This window comes from Stegodyphus dumicola, chromosome 2 (assembly GCF_044657685.1).
Source record: "Stegodyphus dumicola isolate Sdum_Otavi_A_Nest chromosome 2, ASM4465768v1".
NCBI classification, from domain to species: Eukaryota; Metazoa; Arthropoda; class Arachnida; order Araneae; family Eresidae; genus Stegodyphus; species Stegodyphus dumicola.
This window is the reverse complement of record NC_140769.1, coordinates 91,306,573-91,323,800: the sequence shown is the minus strand read 5'-3', so window position 1 is coordinate 91,323,800 and position 17,228 is coordinate 91,306,573. Positions and strand designations below refer to the sequence as shown.

The 17,228-nt window shown below is 30.4% G+C and overlaps 1 protein-coding gene across 12 annotated transcripts in view; it reads right to left on the bottom strand.

Moving 5' to 3' along the window:
• Positions 1-17,228, bottom strand: part of LOC118189641 (acyl-coenzyme A synthetase ACSM3, mitochondrial-like) — a 129,571-nt gene that overhangs the window by 102,820 nt on the left and 9,523 nt on the right. The window contains exon 1 of one of the 12 annotated variants that reach the window (XM_085810887.1): positions 15,085-15,223. The exons of 10 other annotated variants lie outside the window; for them this stretch is intronic. The gene's annotated coding sequence lies outside the window, so the exon portion shown is untranslated. Of the gene's footprint in view, positions 1-15,084; positions 15,224-17,228 lie in introns of those variants that run through there. One more of the 12 variants, XM_085810888.1, reaches the window with a different exon arrangement.

Here is a 17,228-nt window from a genome sequence, read left to right as displayed (position 1 = left end):
TGTACAGGTTCAGAAACTACAAATGAGACTGTTTTACGTGCATCTGGTAATGCCTCTTCATCTATAAGAATATTTTTAGACAAGGCAATCTCACTGCACTTTAACCAAGAAGGACCATTCCACCACAATTGATGAGATAATAGTTCTGCAGGAAATAATCCACGTGAAGCACAATCAGCTGGATTTTCCTTTCCATCAACATGGCTCCAGTTCTCAGGTGGTAAGATGGATTGTATTTCAGAAACTCTATTGGATGCGAATACTTGCCATTTTTTAGGATCTGACCTTAGCCATGACAACACGATTTGTGAATCACTCCAAGTTTGCACTAAATCAAAATTTATAACTAATGCAGCTTTTACAGACTGAATCAAGCGTGCCAATAACACTGCTGCACATAATTCCAGTCTTGGAATCGTAATAAATTTTAATGGTGCTACACGAGTTTTAGCTGTTACGAGTTTAACATTAATGTCAGAGTTATTGCAAGTTTTGATATAAATAACTGCTGCATAACCTCTTTCAGACGCATCACAAAATCCGTGAAGTTCACATCGAAAATAATCAGGTAGCAGAATTTTCCTAGGTATATTTATAGAATTCAAAAGTTTAACTTCTCTACATAGATTTCTCCAATTTCGATCAATCTCTTCTGTTACAGGATCATCCCATGATAACTGTAATTTCCACAATTGCTGAAGGATCATTTTAGCGAGAATTACAAAAGGAGCTATCCACCCCAATGGATCGAATAGTTTTGCTACGAATGACAAAATAATTCTTTTAGTCGGAACACTTTGATACTCTATTACACCGACATTACATTTGAATTCATCATTGTCCGGATGCCATTCCAATCCCAGAACTTTCAATGGTTTGTCTTCTATTACACGATGAATATTGTCACTATCTGTGTTTGTTAAGCCAGAGGTTTTTAACAACGACGGTTCACTTGTCGACCATTTGTGAAGCTCAAAGCCACCCCTTTTTAGCAGTTGTTGCAATTCGTCTATCAATGCAATACCTTCCGAACTATCTTTTACACCAGTTAACATATCATCAACATAAAAATCTCTTAAAACTATATTCTTTGCTTTTGGAAAGTTCAATCCTTCATCAATCGCTAACTGACTCAAAACTTTGGTTGCAAGATATGGAGCAGCTGCAGTTCCGTACGTAACTGTTTTCAAACGACAAACTTGTATTTGCTTATACGGGCTATCTCTCCATAATATTCTCTGAAAATCTCTATCTTTTTCATGAACCTTTATCTGTCTGTACATCATTTTAATATCAGCGGTTATTGCAATGTTATGAAGTCTAAATCTTAGTAAAATACAAATTAAGTCATCTTGTATTTTTGGGCCTATCATTAGTGTACCATTTAAAGAAACACATGTGGTTGTTTTAGCGCTCGCATCGAAAACAACTCTCAATTTTGTTGTTAAGCTAGAGTCCTTCAACACGAAGTGATGTGGGATATAATAGTGTTTATTCTCTAATTCATAATCTGTGTCTGGCACTAATTCTACGTGTTCTAGTGAAAAGTACTCTTTCATAAACTGAATATACTGGTTGTAAATTTCTTTCATAGATAACAGTCTCTTCTCCAAGTATTGAAATCTTCTGTACGCCATTTCACGGGAGTCACCTAGAATATCTCTATTATGTTTGAATGGTAATGCAACTGAATAACGACCTGATGTGTCTCTAAAATGCGAGTTTTTAAAATGTTCTTCACAAAGTTTTCTTCATTTGTTAAAGGTTGTACATTTGGAAACTTTTCTAACTCCCAGAAAAAATTTACTAACTCATCTGTGTTTGTATTCAAATGATTTACATATACTGGCTCAAAATTTGTAGATTCAAAATTTGTAGTACCTGAAATCATCCATCCCAACCTCGAATTTAGAGCAAATGGTAGATCAGGACCACGTTTGATAATTTCTCCCGTCATTAAATGCAGAAATACATTTACTCCAAATAAAATGTCAACTGGTTGTGACTTGTAAAATAATGGATCAGCTAATTGTAAATCATTGAAGTTATCGAAGATGATTGATGGCAAAGATACATAGGGAATGTTATCTGTCACCTTGTCCAGTACAAACGCTGATGTTGATACACGAATATCACTTTTAAAATGAGAAGTGAATACTAAATCGACTTCCCCATTACTTATACTATTAAATTCTCCTAGACATGATACAGAAATGGAATTATCCTTCACTCGTAATCCTAATTTCTTCACACAATCCCTTGAAATAAATGATCTCTGAGATCCAGTGTCACATAAACATCTACACTTCACAAATTGTTGCTTAGAATTTTGAACTTTTATTAAAGCAGTACACAATAAAATGTGACTGGTTTGATTACCTTTTGCATTCGAATCATAATGAGAGGCACAAACTGTGGCTGAAACGTCCTTAGGACTCGTTAATTCATCTCTTTTAATGATAGATTGCGTAGGCGGAGATATACTGTTTAACTGAGTTTTATTCTTTGAATTATTTACAATGTGCAAAATACTGTGATGCTTCTTAAAGCAATGTTGACATGTATTTAAACTCTTGCATTTTTTGAGAAAGTGCATATTAGATAAACAATTAAAACAGTAACGATTAGATTTTACAAATTCTATCCTTTGCTGAACCGATAAATTTAGAAATTTCGAACATTTGGCTAAACTATGATCTTCTTTACAATAACCACAACCCAAAGTAGCAACCAGAACATTATTCTTATTTTGAAACACAGATTTAGGTACCTTATTACTTGTTGATTTGCTATTTTGAAGTGTTCTTGCATAGTTTTTTAGGAATTCAATTAAAGTCATAAGTTTTGGAATTTCATTAGATTTTAACTGACGTTCCCACCATAATTTTGTAGCAGAGTCTAATTTTTGCAAAATTAAATAAGTCATTAAAGTGTCACCAAAATTATCAATGGTTTGATTCAATACTTCTAAAGAACGAATTACTTCATTAATATTGTCAACTAAATTTAAAATAGCAAATGCTGATTCATTTTGAATAGTTGGTAAAATTAAAAAACGTTTAATATATGCAAAAATTTGTTCTCTCTTATTTGAATATCTTTCGTCTAACAGATTGCATGCTATTTCAAAATTACAATCTGAAATTTGAATGGTTTGAATAATGCGATATGCTTCACCTTTCAACGAAGCCTTCAAATACTGCAATTTTTGAGCATTAGATAAATTTGTATTATTTCTTACACAGGCACTGAAAAGATCTTTAAAAGCTATCCATTCTGTAATATTACCACCAAAAGTCGGTAATGTTAACTTGGGTAATTTAATATTGTCAAAAACCTGTTCTGAAATTACACTATTAGAATTATTTTGATTTTTTAATATTTTTTCACCTTTAAATTTCCACAAATAAATTTTATCTATGTACTACTGAACATTATCTATTTCGTTTTCTAATTCTTCAGTATCTGTAATTAAACTTTCGATTTCAGAATCAAGCTTCCTTAACTCAGTTTCTTTTCTTGTCAATAATTCGACACATTCCTCTAGTTCTATTAAATTAATTTCATCTGCAGTTAAAATAGTTTCAATTTTCTTTACATATTTAGTAACACTCCTGCGTAAGACCGCTCTTTTTGTTTAAAAGTTATAAGTTCACTCATAATTTATCAATTCAAAAACAGAAATTGTTCTTAAATCACTTAACACTATTATTAAAATGAAATCGAATTCTATGCTGTATTACAACATTGTTCTTAAAATTTAACAACAAGTTAAACGAATTTTTGTTCAAAATCCACTTACCTCACAAAGTGGATAATTTTCACCAACCATATGCATATTTGCGTTGTTAGAATACACTTAGAACAGTCACTATCTTCACTAGCTCTCCGGCTAGACTTTTGACCAACAATTTATGTTCTTAAACTTAATATGTTTCACAAACAATAATCAATCAACAAATGGACTGTATTCCTACACTTTTATTTTATTACACTTGTCAGCGATGCGAAATAATTGATACAAAATAAGCGAGCCATTCTACATGGCTGTCACAAACACAATTCTATCAATCAATAATCTTGTTGCCACACATAAAGTTCAAAACTAAAAGAAGAAAAACAAAAGGAATTTACGCTGTTTGCAACAATAAAATGAAGCAAACGATACTCACATAAACACTGACGATGGATCAAAAGGCTGTGAAATTACAATCAACTTCCAATTAACTGAGGTAATACTGGGGAACTCAAAATTAACTCAAACTCAAAATCATGATTAATCAGAGAAGTTTGGAAAAAAAAAAAAAAAAAAAAGAACACAGGATAGCGAAGTACCGGTACATTATAATTGGCAGAAAACAGCTTTAAAATATTAACTCCTATTTTAAGCAGCTTAATCTGGAAAATAAGTTTACTTGTCCAAGCACGTTAAATCAGATTCAGAATAAGAGGAACATTTTTGTAAATAACGGAAAAACACTTAATTTTCAAAAAGAAAGAAACTTAAATTATGAATGGCATTAAAGAACAGTATTTATAAGATTTAACTTGAACTTCGTCACTCAGTTCAAACTGATATAAGAAAGGTAGTCATAACTTCTTTTTTTTGGCCGGCAGATATCACTGCTGTTGCCTTATGCATTTTTTTTTTTTCTTTCTATAGTTTCCATACGCTTTTTTTTTATTTTATCCTGACTGTAATAATAATTATTTTTCATAGTTTTGCAAAAACAAACTTCAGTTTTATATGTTTTGGTTCATAAGAAATTTATTGTAATTAACCACAATTATAAGACTGTGTTAAAGAAGAGGGTAAGGTAATTAGATTACTCTCATATCATCTTTAATCTCAGAGACAAATTAATTGACATATGTATAAGAACAGAGCTCTTGAAGTTAAAGCTGTTGGCAGCAACGCTGACTACGTACTTTTTTCTTTATTTACTACGTGCTCCGTTCTCAGGCACTACAGCGAAAGGAAGGATTGCACAGTGGGGTGCTTTAAGGGAAACTAGCTAGTATCCACGTTACACATGGGGAAACCCACGAAAATGCCCATGCAACCAGCCCGTTCGTCAGGCCTCGAACCCGGACCGAACTGCCAGTGTTCAAAGGCTTTTATTGCTCAGCCGCTGGTGGGCCACTGCGTGATACTTCACACCCAGTTTATTGAAATTAATTAGTTTGGCTTTAGTTAGTTGCGTAGCTCGTTTCATTTAGGAAGTCTGAGCCAAAACTTGGTGAGGGTTAAAGGAACTGAGAAAAACTGAGGAAGAAAAAGAAATGAATCAAGAAAATAACAAATATAACATTAAGTGTAAACATGGAGAAAGCAGATCACTGAGAAGAAGCATATTCAAATTTATTCATATAATGTCAGACCCACTGCGGCTTGCGAGCCACTTGAGGCTCTTTGACACTTTAAAGTGAAACTTGTCTGTAACAAACAGTCACTTCATTTTTGAAATACATTTGCTGTTCGAAATAGAAAATGTTCAAAGATAATTGATGACTAATAATTAAATTGCTGATTATGAATTAGTAATTTAATTTTTGAAATTAATTTAAGGATGTAATTAATAATTTAATCCATTTCAAATTTTCAACCATTCACTTAATCGTCAAAGTTGTAAATAAAATGGTAAGTAATTCGATTTGTGTGAATTTATCACAATTATTATTTTTAGACTATGTAATTGTTATCGGAGCAGAACAAAAGACAAATCAGAAAGTTATTTATAAAATAATGCACTGCGAATTTTTTTTCGGATGTTTTATTTCCGGCAGTTTCTCCTTGCTATTCATCTAGCCTCTGTGCTTCTTCATAACCGTAATTGCTTTGCTGTTCTTTCTAGGGACTGCTTTTTTTTTTTTTTTTTTTTTTTTTTTTTTTTTTCAGTTTTCGAATAGCTTGGGCAATTTCTAAAGATACCTCTTTCAGTAAGGAAATACGCAGTCAACAGAGGGGCTATGGTGCAGTCACAACTTTTCCGCCTGGAATTCTACCTTACATAATGACTCGTTGACTATCATTGGTAGAGATTATTATTTATTTCACCTATGACTGTGAAAATTTTTGAGTCGTGAAGAGGATGGATTTCCTCATTGAATGGATCGCAATTTCTTTTCTGATAGAAAGGCATTAAATCATGTTTCGTCGGGTTATTCAAGAGAAAAATCCAAATCTGTCCATCTTTACTATCCGAATCTCCATTTTAATAGAGTCGATTTAACCGGTAAAGAAACTGTGAGGCATAAGTTTGTTTTCCAAAAAGCTTTTCTTAAAATATGGTATACTAATCCTAATGGCATCGTTGTAGCTTGATAGTTTTTTTTTTTTTTTTTTCCTCGACGATTTTTTTTTCTCAAAGGTATTCGACGATCTTCTTCCTTTCTACGCCGTTACAAGTATTACATTTCCTTCTATCAATATTTTTGGTCTTCCTGGGCTTCGATTAACTTGTACGTCCTGATCTATTCTTCACAAAAGCGGAATCTGAACTAAAGACTATACTGTGATTTTTTGGCCTAGTCACAATGAACTTCATCCCAAGGCCCAAGGCGATATTTTCCGGAGTACCTTTGCAACTTAATGCAATTACCTCCACAACTTCGTTAAGAAAACTGAAGTAATTAAGAAAGAGCATTGGCTAAAGGGAGGTGAACGGAACCATTAAGGGTTTACTGTGAAGGAAATGGATAAGAAGTCCACGCTAGGGACGAGAAATTCTTTCTTCTTTCAACTTTTTACCCAAGATTGAAAGAGAGAGAGGTGATGATTAAAGGAGAATTCCTGAATGCATTGCATTAATGGAATCGGAAAGGTTGGAAGACAATCAGCCGGGAAACATAATTTTCCAGGGCTTGGGAAAGGTATATTAGGTAATACGGAAACCGCAGTAGTTGCTAATGCCTTGGGGATGGGCATGGAGGTAGGAAAGGGAGGAGGGGCCATTCCGCGCTAGAAGTGAAGCACTGCTTTCAAGCTTGGGTCACCAGACGGGGTGTTTTTTGTTTACATTCAGAAGCTCGCTTGACAAGATTCTGATAGTATTTCGACACACGACAGTTCCATAGAAATCGAAAAGGGGACACTCTCGCATGAAAGAAACATTCATAGTGTGATGGATAATAGCAATTTGTATAGTTTACTGACATTTACGCAAAAATCACATCTTGGTTATTTTTCGATAACTAACAACAGGGATTTTGATTATGAATTTGTTTTTATAAAATTCTAAGCTGTTGCACTACAAAAATATAGATTTTAAGAAAATTGCTAAAAGAGATCTGCCAAAATTTATTTTCTAGAAGATTTGAAAAGTTTGAAACTTGATGGCTAAATGTAAATATAAAATTATGTATGTTAAAATATTTGTAATTAGGCACATAGGTCAGATTAAGTTTTTATTAAATAGAGTAACGCATGCAAGGGCTATCTGCCTAAAGAGAGAGTTGTCATCGTGGGGAATTTTGAAGAAAAACTTACCTTTGAGTGGGTATTAAAAATAATACTTATAATTTTCATTCAAATTATATTCATATATATTTCTTATGTAAAACTTTCGGGTGTATGCTAAATTAGTGTAAATTACTTTACACGAAAAATATAGTGAATGCACAGAAATTAAAGATTCGCACATGCCGGAAATGATAAATAGGAAATATGTATGGGTATTTATGCATGTGCTTGCAAAAAGCATGTATCTGCCTTTGACAAAATACTTAAATATTCATTAAATTATTTATAAATGTATTTGAAATGAAGAATTTATTCACTTATAAACAACTGTGAAAGTACTGTGAAGAACTTTAATGATTAAATGTATCTAATTTATAATGATTATAAATGTTATCTAAATATATAATAACCTTAATATTGAATTGTAAACATAAATTGAAATCCTGTTGACAAATATGTTATAAAACTATTTAAGCAGGAATTGTTCGTATTGGAAAGCGATCTGTTAAAAGGTATTGTAAAGCAAATGCTATGAGATGCGCACTTAAGAACGTAATAAAGAGTTTTGGAATATGTATTGTTGAAATGAAGGGTAAAAAAAAAAAAAAATCTGATAAGTATAATTAAAAGAATTATTCCCTTTACATTTTATAATAACTCAGTTACAAGTTTTAAATAATACTTTAAAAAAAAAAAAAAAAAAAATTATTTTATTCCCTTTCAGAAATGTTCAGAGAAAGTCAAATACTATTTTCCTAATAATTCTCTAATTTAAAATGAACCGAATAGAGCATTAATTATAAATTGACTTACATTTTTCGATTTAAAAGAAGCCAAAAAATCATGTCATATTTAAGAAAGTATTTTAGGAAGAAGCTCTATAAATAGAAAAGAAATAATGCATAATTTTAATATTAATAATACAATAAACTTTGATCTTAATTTTTGTACCTTAACTGAATAAAATCGAATTACCTTATTTTTTTTTTCTAATGTAATTAATGAAAACTTGTGAAAATATTTCATTCAAATTAAACCATTCTGAGAAAACTGTCCTGTGAAAAGTATAGCATTTAATTCCGTTCAGTGAAATGTTGTTTAAAAATATGTTGTTTTCATATACTTATGACTCTGAAGTGTTGTAGAAAAAGAAAATATATACATTTATATGTATATTTGCGACGTAATTACAAAATATTTACACCCGAACGCGTCAAATCCCATAGAACTCAATGGTAAATGACCCAATGTTTTGGTCACCACCATGGAGGTAGGAAGTAAGAAGGAGTCGCCCTAAACAAGTTTCTCCGTACCCTGTTCTGAAGCACCGGCGATCCCTACGTGGTGACCAAAACATTGGGTCATTTACCATTGAGTTCTATGGGATTTGACGCGTTCGGGTGTAAATATTTTGTAATTACGTCTTAAATATACATATAAATGTATATATTTTCTTTTTCTACAACACTTCAGAGTCCTAAGTATGTGAAAACAACATATTTTTAAACAACATTTCATTCTGAACAGAATTAAATGCTATACTTTTCACAGGACAGTTTTCTCAGAATGGTTTAATTTGAATGAAATATTTTCACAAGTTTTCGTTAATTACATTAGAAAAAAAAATTAAGGTAATTCGATTTTATTCGGTTAAGGTACAAAAATTAAGATCAAAGTTTATTGTATTATTAATATTAAAATTATGCATTATTTCTTTTCTATTTATAGAGCTTCTTCCTAAAATACTTTCTTAAATACGACATAATTTTTTGGCTTCTTTTAAATCGAAAAATGTAAGTCAATTTATAATTAATGCTCTATTCGGTTCATTTTAAATTAGAGAATTAGCGAAATACTTTAAATAAGTATTTCGCTAATTCCTAATAATTAAATAGGTATTAAATAGTATTTGACTTTCTCTGAACATTTCTAAAAGGGAATAAAATAAGTTTTTTTTTTTTTTTTTAAGTATTATTTAAAACTTGTAACTGAGTTATTATAAAATGTAAAGGGAATAATTCTTTTAATTATACTTATCAGATTTTTTTTTTTTTTTTTTTTTTTTTTTACCCTTCATTTCAACAATACATATTCCAAAACTCTTTATTACGTTCTTAAGTGCGCATCTCATAGCATTTGCTTTACAATACCTTTTAACAGATTGCTTTCCAATACGAACAATTCTTGCTTAAATAGTTTTATAACGTATTGTGTCAACAGGATTTCAATTTATGTTTACAATTCAATATTAAGGTTATTATATATTTAGATAACATTTACAATCATTATAAATTAGATACATTTAATCATTAGATTTCTTCACAGTACTTTCACAGTTGTTTATAAGTGAATAAATTCTTCATTTCAAATACATTTATAAATAATTTAATGAATATTTAAGTATTTTGTCAAAGGCAGATACATGCTTTTTGCAAGCACATGCATAAATACCCATACATATTTCCTATTTATCATTTCCGGCATGCGCAAATCTTTAATTTCTGTGCATTCACTATATTTTTCGTGTAAAGTAATTTACACTAATTTAGCATACACCCGAAAGTTTTACATAAAAAATATATATGAATATAATTTGAATGAAAATTATAAGTATTATTTTTAATACCCACTCAAAGGTCAGTTTTTCTTCAAAATTCCTCCACGATGGCATCTCTCTCTTTAGGCAGATAGCCCTTGCATGCGTTACTCTATTTAATAAAAACTTAATTTGACCTATGTGCCTAATTACAAATATTTTAACATACAGAATTTTATATTTACATTTAGCCATCAAGTTTCAAACTTTTCAAATCTTCTAGAAAATAAATTTTCGCAGATCTCTTTTAGCAATTTTCTTAAAATCTATATTTTTGTAGTACAACAGCTTAGAATTTTATAAAACAAATTCATAATCAAAATCGCTGTTGTTAGTTATCGAAAAATAACCAAGATGTGATTTTTGCGTAAATGTCAGTAAACTATACAAATTGCTATTATCCATCACACTATGAATGTTTCTTTCATGCGAGAGTGTCCCTTTTTCGATTTCTATGGAACTGTCGTGTGTCGAAATACTATCAGAATCTTGTCAAGCGAGCTTCTGAATGTGAACAAAGAACGCCCCGTCTGGTGACCCAAGCTTCAAAGCAGTGCTTCACTTCTAGCGCGGAATGGCCCCTCCTCCCTTTCCTACCTCCATGGTCACCACGTAGGGATCGCTGGTGCTTCAGAGCAGGTTACGGCCCAAGGCGATATTTTCCGGAGTACCTTTGCAACTTAATGCAATTACCTCCACAACTTCGTTAAGAAAACTGAAGTAATTAAGAAAAAGCAATGGCTAAAGGGAAATGAAGGAAACCGTTAAGGGTTGAGCCGTGGCCTTCGAGATTAGATGGCCTGGTCAGCTGCAGAATCACGTGATTTGACGTCACGTAAGGCGTCTGACGAAGACTTCTTATTACGTTGATTGCGTGCTGTATATTTTTATTATTCGCGTCTTTTTTATTGCTAAATTTAAATAATGTTGTTAAGGATATTTTCGTTTTTAAATTGAGATTACTAGTTAACTTATTTGTTAACAAGAATAACGATCGACGTTCTACGTAGAGCTGTCTTCATCATGCCTGCACGATGTTGCGTTCCAGCATGCAAATCCAATTACGATGGCACTAATGAATATGTATCAGTATTAAAATTTCCAAAAGATACAGTAAAACGGGATTTATGGATCAAAAAAATTCCAAGGAAAAATTTTATTTCAAGTGATCGCAGATGAATTCAATGTGAAAAACATTTCGAAAAGATGATATTATTCGCTATGATTATTTACCAACAAACGAAAGTACTTTTATTCAGATGTGTAGAGGGCATCCTAAATTAAATAACGATGCTTACCCATGCATTTTTTCTGGTTGTCCAAAATACTTATCTGAAAGTCCAACCCCTCGGAGGATGAGCAGGGAGGAAAAAAGAGCTAAGATGGAGAAGCATATTTTTAATGAATTTTTGAGAAAGGACAAAATAGCATCATTTGAGGATTTTTCTTCTATGTTACCAAATAAATTAAATATTTCAGATACTTCAAATATTATTTTACACAAATCTATTGCTGGTATTTATATTTTATTGCTCAGTTTTCATCCATATCCTAAAATTGAAAAAGTATCTTTGTATCGCTTCATATAAATATAGCAGTTTATCTAGGAGATAAAGTTGTTCCAGTTGAAAGTAAAGAACCAGTAAAGAAGTTGAACAGCATTCTTTACTGGTCAAACTTACCGAGATATATGTTCAAAAGATTAACATGTTTGATGTTCATGAAACTTGTTTAATGTGTGGAATTCCCTTTTTTAGCAGATTAAAAAAAATAATGAGCACCGTTTCAAATATTTGTTTAAACAATTATATTAAAGTTCTTCAAAATAATATGCATACAAAAATCGATGAAAGGAAACTTAAAAAAATCAAGAATACGTGATGAAAAGATATGAGTATGTAAATGACATTGTTTTATTTTTTAAAAATAGTGTACTAAATATGATGCAGTTCAAATATATTTTCAATAATGTATCTTTTACATTTAAATTTATTAATCCTTTTGCTGTTTCCTTATTATTTGATAATACTTCATAATTTTTCAAAATAAATTATCAACTGCGATTAATTATTGCTTCAGTATACTAGTACAACTTGCACAGTATTTCCTAATTAGACAGAAATCATGGTTTGTTCTATGTATAGTTGTTTTGAGGTTTTCGTTGGCAAATTTATTGATTTTACGCTTTTGTGAAACATTATATAAATGTCTTTTATTTGTATATATATTATTTATTATGCATCTACATATAACTAATAATGTAAATATTATTAAATGATGTAAATATCCTTATAATTATTGCTATAGATAACATATAAATATGTGAAAATTATTCGTTTTCTGTAATGTTGCAGCAAAATTGTAATTTATTTAATTTACAAAGGTTTGAGATTAAATTTTTTCTGTGGCTTTTCTGTTCATTTTATTAGATAATAATTTAAATGAATTAAAAATACATTTGCATAATGTTTGGAAGCTCTGAAATATTTATAGTTTTAAAAAAAATTATTTTTTATGTCTTTTAATTTGCTAAATTATATTTACTTTTGTTAGTGAATTATTTATATTTCTAAATCTTTTCATTCCTTTCATTCCTCTCCTTCTCAAACTGTAAAGACATTTTTATGTTAATAAATAACAGCCTTTTTATTTACTTATTTTTATTACTTTCTTTTTTGAGTGTATTCTAACAAATTATTACAATACATTGTAAAAAAAAAATGCACAAGATAACCTAAAAGATGGCATAGAAAATTTCGTGAATATTTCTTAAAAAATAATATTTATTAAGTTATTAATCTTAACTGCAAATGAATATACGACCTTTTATATACGTTTTCAAGTCTCTGGAAATTTAATTATTATGCATTATTAAAAACAAAACACTCTAAACATCGAACGAAACGCTCGCATTCAAATCTGAAGCAAAGAAAGTCACGGAAGAATCGGACGACTTTCGTGACGTCACTCGTAGCTAACCCACAGCTGACTGTATCATGGCCTTGAAGCGAAATCAGTTTCGGAAGGTCACGTGATCGAAATAGTCGTTCTCTTTCTCTTTACCATAATCCCGGAGTTAAAGTTTACCGAAATAATAGTTTGTCTTAAAATAAATATAAATTAATAAACGTGAGTAGGTCGTATGATTTACATTAAATTTTTCATACTGCAATAATTTTAAAGGCGGTAAAAATGTATATCTTCAATAATTTTTAAAACAATTTGTACTTCGTTTATGTAACTAAAAATATCATTGAGAATCACCACATGCGAACTTCATTTATGTAATTTTGATAAAAATGAAATCCATTTACGTACTCTGAATCAAATTTATTGTCAAAATAATATAAAATCCATAAAAGGGGGGAATTCAATAGATTTATGAATGTAAATGTTAGATTTTCATACTAGTAAAATAAATATTAAGGGAAGAATTATTTTGTAAAACTCCATGCCGCTACCATCGCATCAGCTATATAAATTTTTAGAAGACAAATACCCATAGTCATCTCTCTTCACTCCATTCACTAATAAAATCTGCATATCTCAATTTTATCAAAACAGGGAAATGAATTAAAATTCCTTAAATGCTAGAAAATTTGAATATAAAGATGAACTTACATGCTTGTTGTACTATAAATAAATCTTTCAAGATAATATCAAAGAACTAAATGCTAATTGCATTCATAAAAAAGGACAGCCATCTATTTGTACTAGTTCGAATTTAAATCAAATTCCAATCAAAATCACTTTTTCCAAACCATCCAAGAGTTAAGTGATTAGGCTTGGTTTTTTTTAAAGTGATTTCTCCAAATTACAGGTCTATTCCACTATTAAAAATAAATTCATAAAACTTGAAGCTGCACCATATACATACATGCTACATATTATACATAATCTATGCAGAAACAAAGCATAAATCAAAATAAACAATTGAGTTATTAACTGAAATTAATTAAATTTGTTAACATTTTTATATGAACATTTTATATTGATTTTGTCATTTTTATATTTTGCATAATTATTTAACATTATTTTACAAGTTATCAAACATATTTTCTAACCGAGTTTGTAAAGTCATTCCACAAGTGCAAGAATCTGTTAAAGTAACTGTATGGGGTACTAACCGTATCCAAGATAACTTATATAAAATATCCATTTGCTTTCCTGGCATAAGAAATGTATTTTCCATGTTTTTAAGAATTTCACCAAACAAGAAATATACAATTGAAGATTTTAATAGAGTAACTTCAGATGGAAAATTTTTAATTTCCCCCTTATCTAATTCTTTAAGAAAACCAAAAATATCATCTGCTGTATCTACTGAATGAATACTTTGCAACCAGTCCTGTCAAATATTGCATTTTATCACCCTTAATTTTTTCATGGCATCATAACCTGAAACATAAACTAGCACTGCTAAAATATCAGAAGAAACATTTTCTATAAAAAAATCATTAATTAGTAAATTTGAATAATCAATTAATATTCGCAAAAGTAAAGATAGAATCCTTATCATAATCTGGTAAAAGGGACATTCATATTTGGTTGAAATTATAATATTGTTTTTAAAACGAAGCTTCTTCTTATTTTCTAATAATTGTAGGTCATTTATTTAATAATCTGAACCTGACATTTGCCGATACATTTCAAAACATGATTCAGGAGCATTGAAATTTTTCTAACAATATGTATTCAGCTTCATACTTTTGAAACAAACATGGAATCAATTGAATGCATCTGTAATTGTTATTAATGACTGAAAAGTTTGTGGTGATAAAGTTTCTTTTATTGGGATAGAATGTCAAATATGCTATTAGAAAGAAATAATCAAAACAAGGAATTCCTAATTTACTATTCCGAACAAATATTCAAAACAACACTACGCGAAACGTCCAAACTAATGTATTCGATGTTATGTTAAAACGAAATACTGGAATAGGATTGAGAACAGCTACAAATTTGCCCAAATAAATCTAAAAATTAAAAAAGTATAAAACGAGGTATAGATAAAAATATTATTTACCTTAGCATAAGTGATTTAAAATCACTTAATAGCAAAATATACATCCAAAAAATTCACGACCACGAGTTCACAACCACACACTACCACAAAAATACATCGACCATCTTGATCACGTGACTTTTGCGCTTCAAGGCATATTATAGAGCAGGGGGGGGCCCAAGAGCGATGCGTAGTGCAGGGAGAAAATTATGCCACCTGCGCATGACGTCATGTGGGTGACAGTCGTTAGTTCTCGGCGTTTGTTTACATTCGTTGCATTTGATCTGGGATACATTTGATTTGTGTTGTTAATTTGCTTTTATACCTAGTCGGAAATGGCAAGTTGTGTCAGAATTATAGAAGGAAAACTAAAAGTCATCACATACCATCGTTTTCCAAGTGATCGTAAGTTATGGACTATTCGCTGCAAAAGAGCAGATAATTTCAACATCGAAAATGCCAGAATATGTGCTATTCATTTTATCATAATTTTCCTTTTATGAAGTAGACTTATAGCGAGATATTTAATCTCAGTGTCGTGTTTACCAATAGTGACTACCTGAATGATTAGTTGATAAATTCGCTTATCCAAGTTAATTCACATGTTTTGGTTACTTTCTTTACATCCCAAAAGTAATTCTATGTATTGAAGCAATGTCTGGGTTAAGCATTGAGAACTAAGTAAACTGATACATGCTTCAGAAGAAAGAACAATTTCTCGACCACACTATGATGCAAACATCGATGAGCGAGCAACATATTTCCTTCAATGTTGTTTAACTGATGCATATGTCTGATGTAATTTAATTGATATAACTAAATGAACTTACACATAGCTGACTCTGAAGGAAAACAAATCTGTGTATAATGCTAGAATACAAATAGCGAAAGAGTAAGTAGATACTCTTCAGTGTTATTTAACTGCTGCATATGTTTTAATTTTGATTCCATATAACTTGTTTTTAATTATAAGAGAAAGAAAAATAATTTAATATTGAACACATATTTTGAGTATAACAAAAGTATTTTAAGAAACAACCTGATAAAAATACATTAGTAATTAAAAATATTTAATTTGTGTACAGGCTGAATTGAAACTAAGATGTGGTGGTGTATTTAATTATGGCAAAGCACACTAGGGCTATCTGCGTAATAGGTGTGATGCCTTCTTGGAGGACTTTCTCAGGTAAACTGGCTCGTATACACATTACACATGAGGAAAACCACGAAAACGCCCATGCAGCCAGCCCGTTCGCGGGATTCGGACCGAACTACCAGTGTTCAGCGACTTTACCGCTCAGCTGCTGGTGGGCTTAAACTAAGATGTATGGCAAGTTTATTATTATTATTATTATGCGTATATGTCTAAGAAAATGTATTTTAATTGTTCCATTTTTAATGTATGGAAGGAAGAATAGGATGCCGATATCGAAGATTATTTACTATAGCAAATAATCACGTCAGGATAAATGTTATATAGAAATCTTGGGAGTGTAAGGGGTTATAAGAGTACTTTTAGATTATACTGAAAAAATATGCACTTCTGCTAAAATCTGAAGTGAATCAGTATGAAGTGACTTTTCACTTTAAAAAGAATGTGATAAGTATACTATTTAAAAGTATAATGACGGATATTAAGAAATTTGTAGAATTTTATGGTATTTAAATATGAATTTGTTAAGTCAAATCTTTTTATATATATTTTTGCTTGAGATATGTAAATTAAACTGAAAATCACGATCATATCTTTCTCATGGAATGTCAAAGTTCATTTGTATTAAAAAAAGTGCATGAGCAATGAAAATAAATAGAACAATACTTTTTTATTATGTTTTTACCATGGTCTTAGCAGTTATGCCATCATGTGTTCTGTTCAACAAAATTTATTTAGTGCAAACAATACTACGAAAAAATATTGAAAAATACCTTGTTTTACAATATTTATTTCCCTTAGTTAACTTAAATATCGTTTTTCATTTTCTAAGGCTTCCCTTTACGAAAAGAATTTAATGTTTATAATTATTTTCAGCATTCGTACGAATTCTATGCATAAAATAAACATTTTCTTTAACAAAATACTTAATCGGAAAGTATATACCCGGTATTTCCGGTGTATCTACCACATATAAAATGATCATTTTGCTTTAGTTTACATTTTTTCCATT